Below are 12,590 nucleotides of genomic sequence, written 5' to 3' on the forward strand. Positions count from 1 at the left end.
CTATCTTGCTTGCAAATATGTGCATGCCCAAATAACAAAACGGAAGGCTGGATCTTTCTACGAATGAGAGCTGGAACTGCCTTTCACGATCTCCCATCTTTACAGATCCCCCATAATACTGCTTGCCATTTTTCCAAATCTCCAATACAACCACCTTTGCCAGACTATTCCTCTTTCGTTATTGCTGAACCTCATTTCATAGTCCTTCAGGTCTACAGTTTTGATGCTCAGTTAGGAATAATTTTATATTTCTGCTTTAGGCAAACGGCGACTCCTATAATTCCACTGTCAACGAACAACTAGGGCATTGACTTCTAAAATCACAAAAACAAACAAACAAATATTTCAGGCTCACAAGGACAACCTGTAGCATATTGCATCCTTTCGCGCGTCATTCTTTCTTACTTTAACCTTTGAAGTCTTCCAGTGAGGGCCAAATCCATCTAACATCTCTGCCTGGATCTTCTGATCTACTTTTCTTTTCTGAAAAGCAGTCACAGATTGTCTGATTTGCACGGGGGTCATGGCATGTAACCTGTTCCCTATGCATGAGTTTCCGAAAGCAAATACACCCCCCAAGAGCTGCTATTATCACAACTCTTGAATGCACACCTGTTCACACGTTCTGGGGAGTAGTGAAAAAGAGCCCACATAGAAAAGGATCATGTAATTGTGTTTGAAGACGAAAAAGAGAGAGCAAGCATTGTTTTGATATTGTAAATCACCAGTAAAATTAGAGGGTTAAACCAGAAATGCTTATGTTTTTCTATTCTGTATTAAGTCTGTTAGATATGTGATTTAACACATTTCCAGTAGTATTGTTTAGACCCAACTGGAAATTCAACACAAACTTATGAAGAGATCCACAATCAGATGATTAGTTGCAGGCAGAGGAGTTGCAAGAAAGACAGCTTATCCTCTTTTGCCAATGTTTCCTCTAGCATGCATTCTCAGTTTATGTTAACAGATCTTCCAAGCATTTTCCAAAGCTGAGAATATGCTGAATTCAAAGGCTGCTGTCCTCCACCATCTGCGTTTCTCCAGTGATGTGTGGAGGGGACAATATTGGATGGATTTCTGTCTGTTCTGTGCACCAGTGAAGGCGGTGAAGGTCCTATGTGAGTGTCTGGAGGCGGAAGATGGATGGCGGCTAACAGATTGACGTTGAATCCTGACAGGACAGAAGTACTGTTTTTGGGGGACAGGAGGCGGGCAGGTGTGGAGGACTCCCTGGTCCTGAATGGGGTAACTGTGCCCCTGAAGGACCAGGTGCACAGCCTGGGAGTCATTCTGGACTCACAACTGTCCATGGAGGCACAGGTCAATTCTGTATCCAGGGCAGCTGTTTATCAGCTCCATCTGGTACGCAGGCTGAAACCCTACCTGCCCGTGGACTGTCTTGCCAGAGTGGTGCATGCTCTAGTTATCTCCCGCTTGGACTACTGCAATGCAATCTATGTGGGGCTACCTTTGAAGGTGACCCGGAAACTACAACTAATCCACAATGCAGCAGCTAGACTGGTGACTGGGAGCAGCCGCCAAGACCACATAACACTGGTCTTGAAAGACCTACACTGGCTTCCAGTACGTTTCCGAGCACAATTCAAAGTGTTGGTGCTGACCTTTAAAGCCCTAAATGGCCTCGGCCCAGTATACCTGAAGGAGCGTCTCCACCCCCATTGTTCTACCCAGACACTGAGGTCCAGCACCGAGGGCCTTCTGGCAGTTCCCTCACTGCGAGAAGCGAAGTTACAGGGAAACAGGCAGAGGGCCTTCTCAGTAGTGGCACCTGCCCTGTGGAACATCCTCTCACCAGATGTCAAAGAGAAAAACAACTACTAGACTTTTAGAAGACATCTGAAGGCAGCCCTGTTTAATGTTTAATAGACTGTTGTATTTTAATATTTTGTTGGAAGCCGCCCAGAGTGGCTGGGGAAACCAGGCTGGGGAATAAATTATTATTATTATTATTAGCATAACATGTTCTCTTATTTTCTAGTAGGAAGACACATGCACATATTTGAGATAGCAATGATTGTCATGGTTAAGAAAACTGGTGTTGATTTTGTTTGTTTTTTACAAATGCTGGGTTCAGAAGCCAATGAATGAAAGGATTAGAATGAAGGATAGCTATAATCAAATGGTTGGTCTTGGTTTTATGAAAGCAGCCCAGTTATTGCCAAGAGCAACTGCGCTTCAAGGCTATAATTTCACAAGCAACGCTTACATTGGCTTTAGCTTTCCTCACACCAATAATTCAAATGTAAGACCTAGGCTCGTTAGAAAGTCCATTTGATTTTCAAATGCATCTTTGTCAACGTCACATCTTCTATAATTGCGACATTCCAGACAAAAACCTTCCTCAGCATCACTTATTTCGTATTGTGGATTAAAACTGGCTTGCCGGCTCTGTTGTGTTTGAAATGCCTTCAAGCAATGAAGACTCTCCTCCTATAGAGCAAAAATTTGAGAAAACTTCCTGGCCATTTCCCCAGGTGGCTAAGCACACAATCAAGGTACAAAAATGCCCTTGTAGCATTCTAATGTCAGGAAGGTGAATGCACTTGGAAACCTGTGTGCAAGAAACTCTGATTTGTCAGGGTTCCTGAGCAGAGGGAACATTTCTCAGTGCATTCAAGGGAACACACTTTAAAAAACCTCTTCTGTCCTTGGACCTAAAAATACATGTGCCTAGGGATGTTGACTGTGTTCATATTTTCTATTCAGGCAAATGCCTGAATATAGTTCGCATCTCAACAATAAAATACAGTATCGACTGAATGTATTACAGAGGTGCCTCGCAAGACGAAATTAATTCGTTCCGCGAGTCGCTTCGCCTTGCGATTTTTTCGTCTTGCAAAGTGCGGATTGCCCGAGTATTAACGGTTTTACGAAAAAGGAAGCAAATCCGCAAGACGTTTTCGTCTTGCAAAGCAAGCCCATAGGGAAATTCGTCTTGCGAAGCACCTCGAAAAACGGAAAACCCTTTCATCTAGCGAGTTTTTCGTCTTGTGAGGCATTCGTCTTGTGGGGCACCACTGTATTTCCTGTGGTGGAAGAGAAAGGGGGGAACGATTTCGGGAACATATTTGGACACTGAATACTGAGCAGGTATCAGTGTTATTCTGTTACTTCAGCCAATGTTCAACACACAAGCTTTTCATCAATTTAGATGTTTGAAACTTAGCTCTGAGCCGCTTCCCTCAGCAGCTGGTGGTCAGCGCTCAATCTTCCGTTGCCACATTACTGAAATACTATATGTACATACGGCTTAAATTATTGTTAATTTGCCTCAACAAACATTGGGATAAATGAATTGCTTGGTACTTTTCAGTAGCCGCAATAACTGTGAAAATCAAGCAAGTTTTGCTGTGGTTAAAAATTGACTAAGGGTCATTTGGTTGCATTTTATTAGTGGAACTGGAAAAAAATAAAAGAATTATACTTTCAAGTGCCACTTCTGTAAATAATGATAGGGTGGAGTAGAAGAGATATCACTGATAACATTTTTTATAAAAATTCATTAATTGCAGCCTAAACATCTGTTGCCTTCCCCCAAACAATTTAATATATTTAATATATGATCTTGTTGTTGTTGTTTAGTCGTTTAGTCGTGTCCGACTCTTCGTGACCCCATGGACCAGAGCACGCCAGGCACTTCTGTCTTCAATATATGATCTACTGATCCTTTAAATATATGTATTTAATAAATATTGTGCCGCTGGTAAACTTTACACTCCTATATTTTGAAAACAGACAGACACTTGAGTCTTGCAGAGTTATAAAAGATGACAGTTGTCTTTGGCAAATATATCCGTAACTAAACATTAATGTTTGCTGTTTCATCATAACGGAAATATAATTTCTTACATATCGTCCTATGGTTGAAGTGGACCACTTTCCAACTTCCTACAAAACTCAAATCCCTATATTCCTTGTGATGCTCAGGATCTGACGACTTCTTACAGAAGGCAAATTCTCCATCGCAGTGGGATTTCCCCACACAATCCCTTTGGGGGCCAATCCCCATTCTTTGTTGCCATACTTTTTAATGGAGTACCCGTTAGCTGTTTGCATTCCCATGTTTCCTGAACAATTTCCTGTTTTGTTCCAGATCTGATTTCTTGCAATATTTTTATGACAAGTTCCATCCAGAATGCATTGGTCTTAAAGCCATATTAGGGCTATTCGGGGCTCTTCCAGGGTCAAGACAGAGGAGACAATATAACAATGAAACTTGCAGAAAGCTCGTGGAATATTCGTTATAATTTATCTTTAAGATTACTGTAGCTACCTCATTGTAGGAGGGACACGGGTGGCGCTGTGGGTTAAACCACAGAGCCTAAGACTTGCCAATCAGAAGGTCGGTGGTTTGAATCCCCGCGACGGGGTGAGCTCCCGTTGCTCAGTCCCAGCTCCTGCCAACCTAGCAGTTCGAAAGCACGTCAAAGTGCAAGTAGATAAATAGGTACCACTCCAGCAGGAAGGTAAATGGCGTTTCCGTGCGCTGCTCTGGTTCGCCAGAAGTGGCTTAGTCATGCTGGCCACATGACCCGGAAGCTGTACGCCGGCTCCCTCGGCCAATAAAGCGAGATGAGTGCCACAACCCCAGAGTCGGCCACGAATGGACCTAATAGTCAGGGGTCCCTTTACCTTTACCTTTACCTCATTGTAGGCCCATTATCTGGTGAAGTCTTGGTCTTAGTCCTGGAATGTGCACTACATTTAAGAAGTTTGGCATCTTTCGTTAAATTGCATTCCAACCAGGGCTTTTTTTCAGACGGAACTCAATTCCAGCACCTCTCAGGTGGGCATCATTGCCGTTCCAAGAGAATAAGGGAGGCGTTCATGGTGAGTTCCACCACCTCTTTTTCCATATAACAGTGAATTGATTATTCCAGTTAACTGTTCTTGTTTGAGCACAAAGAGGAATAGAACCTCAATTGGTTTTTCTTGAGAAATACGTAGCGTTGTCAGCCTTCTAGAATATTTTTATCAACAGTTTATAAGGTCCAAAACACATTTAACCCATGTTCCCCTTTCCTCTTTTGGCTGCCCCTTTATATAGATATTTGTTCGTAAGTTACTTGAATTGTATTACTCAAAAACTGCCATTAAAAAAAAACTTATGGAAAAGGAACAAAAAATAAATAACAACAACAAAGCCATAGGAAGGAACACAGCTACAGCAAAACTCTATGGAATTTGTATGTAGATGGTTGTTGGTTTAATTTTGGGGCATCTTCCATTCAATAGACAGAAGACTCCTGTCCATCACACATGGCTTGCTTGTAGGGAGCAAAGGGGGGGGGAAGGATGCTGGCCCCCCCAACATATCTTGCATGTGGTGCTCATGTGAAAAGTAAGCCGAACACACAAGCACTGGCATAATTGGGGGGGGGGGTCCCCAATCACATGGACCTCCTAACCTCCACGTAAGAGAAAGGCAGCGCTCCCCCCCATAATATTTATTGATTTTCATAAATAAACATAACATAAAAGAAAATATACAATAACAAGGGGGGGGGGAGAAAAAGAAAGAATTAAGAGCTTAAAATACATCCAGCATCCCATATTCCATAACATAAAAAAAAACAAAATTCAATTAGTTAATTGAAATCCATCTTCATAAACATATTGCTTGACTTCCTCTAATCTCATCCATCTGAATTTCCTTGTAATTAAATGTAGCAGTTTCCAATATCATTATTTCCTAAAACAACATTACAGTCATATTCCAATTTCCTGACTTTTCTTATCGTACATTTTCTTATTTATATATTTAATCCTAATTTAATCCTCGGCCTAATTAGTTCTTTCAAGTGATTACATATCTTTAATATTACAATATTTATTCAAATAGTCTTTAAATTTCTTTCAATCTTCTTGGTATTCCTCTTCTTTCTGGTCGCAGATTCTCCCGGTGAGATCAGCCAGCTCCATAAATTCCATCATCTTCATCTGCCATTCTTCTACCGTTGGTAGTTCTTGTGTTTTCCATTTTTTGGCTAATAAAATCCTTGCAGTAGTTGTGGCATACAAAAGAAAGGCAGCGCTTTTTGCTCTGCACACTTCAGACCTATGCAACTAAACCTAGATGCACGAGTCAGTGGGAATGGAATTTTAACAGTCAATTATGTCTGCATATCAATTAAGCAAATAACTCTGCAGGAAATTTCCGTTTCTTACATTTTGCGCAGATTTTCACGTTATCATCCATCTGTGCGCACACTGCCTAATTTTGTCATAGGCATTCATGGGTCGGGAATGACCGCTCCCCACTTAAAACGGGGGGCGCCCTTTGCGTGGACGCGTGCAGCCCCTAGATCTGGAGCGGCCCCAACAGCATAGGCTTGGCTTTGCCTTCCCCCAGGTGGGATACCTGAAGGTCTCCGCCTACCTCAGTCAGTTGTCCAATCCCACCTGGGGGAAGTGTTGCCAAGGAGACCAGGCCAGGAAGGGGAGGGATTACCTGCCCACACAATAGAGGGAGGATCTTACCTGGGAATCCTCACTTGGCTCCAGAGCTTCTCCCACCCTACCCACCCTCAGTTAATGTCTCATTTTGCAGGTTAACTTTTCTTCACAGGTTTTGCAGGTTAATTTTTCTTCACAGGTATGCGGGTGCTGCTACATTAAGGTCGCTGTTAAAGGGCCGGAAAGGAATTTCCCTGCATTGGCAGGTTTCGCCTTTCCCGTAGCAAAACGTCACAACTTTGGCGGTATCAGGCCTTGGGCGGAATCCTTTAGTCCATCTTCCTCTTTGCGACAGCGATACCAGGGTTCCCCGTTAAAGGGGTTTTTGAAGGGAGGCTTTGGCCGTACGCCGAAAGGTCGTCATTGCTCTCCCCTGCGGCGGCGGCGTAACGGGGGCGGCTATCTCTGCTTGAACATATGTTCTCCAGAGCCAGCCCACCCCCCCACACACACTGGATAACCCTGATGCTCCCTCGGTCCCCGGCTGGGGACTGGGGAGGGAGAATGCCCAATGCCTGAGACAAGGTCTACCCACATTTGAAATTTAATAAAGTTGTGGCCAATTTAATCCCATAGCACGTTGTCTTGAGTCATTATTCCACATGACCGCGCGGGATCTGGGGACTCCACCTGTCCACGCAAAACCATCATAACACCTGAGACGCAGCTTGGAGCATGCCCACATCAAGGAAAGTGAGATTTCTTTGACAAGCTCGATTAACGGACATCGCTCTCTTTCGCCCAAATCAGTGTGCCCGTTCACATAAAGTAAATGTGTCGCTTTTCAGTACATTTTAACTGCCTTTTACTGGTGGTGGCGATTCTGATCAGGATTGGCTGGAAACTTAGCACACTCATAGACCACATCAATGCCAAATTACTAGTTTCGCAGGTATAATGCTGAGGTTTGTGTGGCCTTTTCGTAAATGACCTAGAATAATAGAATGATAACATTGTAGGGTCAGAGGGGGATCCTGAAGGACATCAGGGATCACATACATTCAGTGCTTTACCAACTGCATTGGCTCCCGGTGGAGTACAGGGTCAGGTTTAAGGCTGGTTTTGACGTTTAAAGCCCTATGCAGCCTAGGACCCACGTACCTACGGGACCGCCTCTCCTGGTAGGCCCCGCGGAGGACCTTAAGGTCCACAAATGACAACATTTTGGAGGTCCCAAGTCGCAAGGTGGTTAGCTTGGTCTCAACTAGGGCCAGGGCCTTTTCAGTACTGGCCCCGACTTGGTGGAACGCTCTGTCACAAGAGACCAGGGTCCTGTGGGACTTGACATCTTTCCGCAGGGCCTGGCCTGCAAGACTCACTCTGACCCTTATGTTTCCCTCCCCTTATGGTTTTGATCTATGGGCCACTTTTAAAATGAGGCTGCCTTTTAAATTGCATTTTAACCTGCATTTTAAATTGGTGTTTTTTTCCCCCTATTATTTTTTTACTGTAATTTTACTGGTGTTAGCCGCCCAGAGCCCGGTTCTGGCTGGGGAGGGCGGGGTATAAATAAAAGTTGTTGTTGTTGTTGTTGTTGTTGTTGTTGTTGTTGTTGTTGTTGTTATCTTGTCCAACCCCCAGCAACGCAGGAAATAGCTCACCCCTTTATTCTGGCCTTGAAGAACTGATCTCCCTTCTCTGCCTTCCCCCTCAGTCCTTTCCCTGTGTGTTTTGTCTTCTTAATTTGCAAGCATTGTGACAGATCTCCCTCCCTTCCCGGGCCATTCCACCATGTTTGTACTGAGCTTTTCAGCACTATGGGGAGGTGGGGGAAACCCGATGTATATTAAACAATGAGTAATAATTATTTTGCCTGGCTTGTTTCAGTATTGCCTTTCATTGAATGAAACAAGATCTTGAGAAAGCTTAGGAGCCTCAGGAAAGATGTGTCTTGATGGCCGTTCTACTTGGATCGGTTTTGTGTTGCCAAGGGGTCAATATGGTAATTTTTCATTTCTCGCTTGCTGTAATTCGGCCGCGTGAGGAAGCGGCTCCTTGCTAATTGCTCTGGCTGCAGCGAAATGCTACGACCTTTGGCTTGGAACCAAGGGAAGTGGAATTAAGTTTGAAAATTCACATGCAGGGGATTATGGGTGCTGTAAGCGGTCCTGCCAAGAGCTGTTGCCTAGCAATTCGGTAAGGAATCAGCACCAGCCAATAAGGAAATTTATCTCTGCCTGAAGTACACCACCCTGATTTCCTAAGGATTACACAAACGACGATTGGGTTGGCTGGTCGAAATCAATATGTGAAATTCACAGGGTGTTCATTCGCAGGGGAGGTGGGAAGAGAGGAATGCCAGACAGGCTGTCGAGGAGAACTGGGAGTTGAAGGAGACGGTTGTTTGGTTAGACTGCATGAAATATACTCGGAGTCAAGAGTGGATTTCATGCTCTTTATTCAGCTCATAGTGGTGAGGAGGAATGGAAGTTCCCCCACAATATCTGCTTTATATACATTATTTACACAATGGGCTGCACGTGACTGGCTAATTCCAGGATTCTCCTGTAGGCCAATCAAGGTTGTGGATTCACTTCTACCTGGAGCTGGATTGGGTGGCTCCTGCAGACCAATCATACTGCTACATTGTTCTAGGACCAATCAGACTGCTGCATTCTGAATCCTATTGTTCTAGGACCAATCAGACTGCTGCATTTTGGATCCTATTCAACTCAGTACATAACACTGCACAAGTAGGAGAAACTGGCTGGCAACAGCACTTCTGGGACCTGGGCTAACTCACCCATGAGGCAAGGTGAGGTAACTGCCTCAGGCGGCAGGATCCACAGGGGCAGCAAATTCTGCCTCCAAGGAATGCATTGCTCACTGCTGCTGTTGCTGCTCCTCTGCCTCCTCTCCTTAGCAGCCGTCCAATGCCATATCTAGAGAGGGTTTTGGCGAAGAGGAGGTCCTGCTGGCTTCATTCCCCCCTTGTTCCTGGTGTAGATCTTCACTCACCCCTTATTCCCTGGCTGGGAGTGGGGTAGGGGAGGCACCACTTTGTGGGGCACTAATAATAATAATAATAATACTTATACTCCGCCCATCTGGCCGGCCTCCCCAGCCACTCTGGTGGGCTTCCAACAGGATATTAAAAACACCAAACATTAAAAACATCCCTAAACAGGGCTGCCTTCAGATGCCTTCTAAAAGTGTTTATTTCCTTGACATGTGATGGGAGGGTGCCACTACCGAGAAGGCCCTCTGCCTGGTTCCCTGTAACCTCACTTCTCGCAGGGAGGGAACCGCCAGAAGGCCCTTGGTGCTGGACCTCAGTGTCCAGACTGAATGATGGGGGTGGAGACGCTCCTTCAGGTATACTGGGCCGAGGCCGTTTAGGGCTTTAAAGGTCAGCACTAACACTTTGAATTGTGCTCGGAAACGTACTGGGAGCCAGTATAGCGAAAAGAGAAGAAAAATTGGAGACATAATAGGCTGAAACATATAATTATAAAAGAGGTTTGAAAGAGGGTAAGGATTTGCTGAACTCGATTGTGTAAAGGGGAACACAAGAAAGGGAGATGTGAGGAAGTAAAGAAAGAGGGTTATAGAATTATGAAGTTAAAAATTGGATTTTTCTTTCCTTTTAATGTTTTTATTGTTTTATTTTCCTTTTCTTCTTTTTAGATGTATTTTTGTTGTTGTATGTCTGTGTTATTTTTCTATTACCTATGTTTCTTTATTTGTAAAATCTTAATAAATATCTTTTAAAAATAAATAAATAAAGGTCAGCACCAACACTTTGAATTGTGCCTGGAAACGTACTGGGAGCCAATGTAGGTCTTTCAAGACCAGTGTTATGTGGTCTCGGCGGCCACTCCCAGTCACCAGTCTAGCTGCCGCATTCTGGATTAGTTGTACAGTGGTACCTCGGGTTAAGTACTTAATTCGTTCTGGAGGTCTGTACTTAACCTGAAACTGTTCTTAACCTGAAGCACCACTTTAGCTAATGGGGCCTCCTGCTGCTGCCATGCCGCCGGAGCACGATTTCTGTTCTCATCCTGAAGCAAAGTTCTTAACCCGAGGTACTATTTCTGGGTTAGCGGAGTCTGTAACCTGAAGTGTATGTAACCCGAGGTACCACTGTAGTTTCCGGGTCACCTTCAAAGGTAGCCCCGCATAGAGCGCATTGCAGGGGTCCATACTGATTTAGAGTTCAGGTACCAAAACATCTTGGGTAAGACCTGGCCAAAACCAGCAGCTAAGGGAAATGGGGCAAAGAATCAGAGGGGAAAATGTGTGGTTGGGACAAAGATGGGGGAGACCTAAGGGGAAAGCAAAGCCAGGTCAGAACTTCATACTGGATAGACATGGGAGAAAGCGTGTTCTCACTAAAGGAGAGCATGTGTTGCAGATGGAGCCAGGCAAAGCACCCCATAGTTGCCAGGCAGGATAGATTGAAGGGGCCTGGCTTGGATTGGTGGTTGGTGTTGCTGGGGTAAATTTGATGTTGTCATTTTTTGGGTGGGAACAGAGGTTATTTAAACAAGGTTCACAGCAAGCTGCTTTGGGCTTGTACTTTGACCTTGCTATGCCTGTCATGGGGTCATCCATATTGGTGCGGGGGCCTGGTAGGAATTTTGTCCATTTGGCTGATTGGCTGTTGCCATTTGGTTTTTGCCTACTGCGTAGCAAATTGTCACAACTTGTAAGGTTGGCGGTTAGGCATTGGTTTAAATTGGTTGGTGGAGGGGTATGGATTGGCTGTGCCTGCCCCTCCAATGCTGCTGCTGCATGGGAATTCCATTAAAGGACTTCAGGGGCTTACCATCCTTTCGTCCAAACCCCTGGAATCGGGTTTGGGCCGCGTAAGCCCCTGGGAGCATGCGGGGAGAAGCTGAGGGTCTGTGCCGCAGCTCCAGTTATCCCTGATCTTGTTCCTCCACACTGGCTTTCGCTGGAATCCGGGTGTCAGTGCTGTCCCCCAAGGCGGGGGGACGGGGGACGGGACAGATAGTCATAACCAATGCCTAAGCAACCACTCACAATTTGTATGTTTAATAAAGTTGTGGCCAAAATTATGCCAAAAACCTTAAACAAAAATTTATGAGTGATGTGTGAGTTATTGGGGTAGGGGTGTTTTGGGGGACCTCAGCACGCAAGTAAAAAGACCATGGAAGTTTGGGAGACAGGGGTCTGTGGGTCAGGGAGACAAAAGGGGATTAGGCCGAGGCTCCAAGAGGACTCATCAACCTTGAAGTCACATGGAAGTGGGCTTTTGCTAGCTGTTGTTTATAAAGCACACAAAAGATTTCTAGAGATTTAAGTGTAAGACCAGCCCTCTGCAGGCAGTCTTATTTTAGATTAAGTAAACATGCAAGAGAGAGGTTGAGGATTCCCCATGCAATTTAGAACCATGGTTTTCAGAGCTGCTGTCACAACCTCTATCGGTATGAAGAAATCCTGTTGAATTTGTGAAGCACCACTGCAATGCCTATATACCCTCAACTGTTCGGGAGAGGAAATTCATTTCGTTTCGCATCTTAAGGCAGACGTGCCTAATCATCACTTTCCTGAACAAGAACCAAAACACAGCCATCCTTTGACATTTGAATTTTTGCAACCGTTTTCCAGCCATGTAAAATGCATGCATTGTTGAAGACATCCAAAAACGCACTGTTTTACGGGAAATAAATGTGTATATTAGGGGAAATGGCACCACAGGAGACCTGCCATGAGGAGAAATTAACGCTAAGATGCTTTTGAGTTTTCATGAAGATTTCCTTTGAAAAATTCAGGAATCACAAGCCAGAGAAACCAGTAGAAAACTTCAATCTCCCAGGACATTCTATACAAGATCTCAAAGTAGCTGTCTTATTACAAAAGAATTTCAGAAATAGACTGAAAAGAGAAGTTGCTGAATTGCAACTTATTACCAAACTTAAAACCATGGAGAGACCTGGTCTGAATAGAGACATTGGATTCTTATCTCATTATACATGATAAAGCTATTTTTAGCCATCTCACCCCTTGCTTTTTCCTGTAAGACCAAATGCAGTTGTTAACAGTCGTCAACAGGTTTACCACACCTATCAGCCAATCACCCATTCCCACCACCCTTCTGAGTAATACCCCTCCCCACCCTCTCACTATATATAAGGGTCTGGTGACTT

This window comes from Podarcis erhardii (assembly GCF_964252035.2).
Source record: "Podarcis erhardii genome assembly, chromosome: 5".
NCBI classification, from domain to species: domain Eukaryota; kingdom Metazoa; phylum Chordata; class Lepidosauria; order Squamata; family Lacertidae; genus Podarcis; species Podarcis erhardii.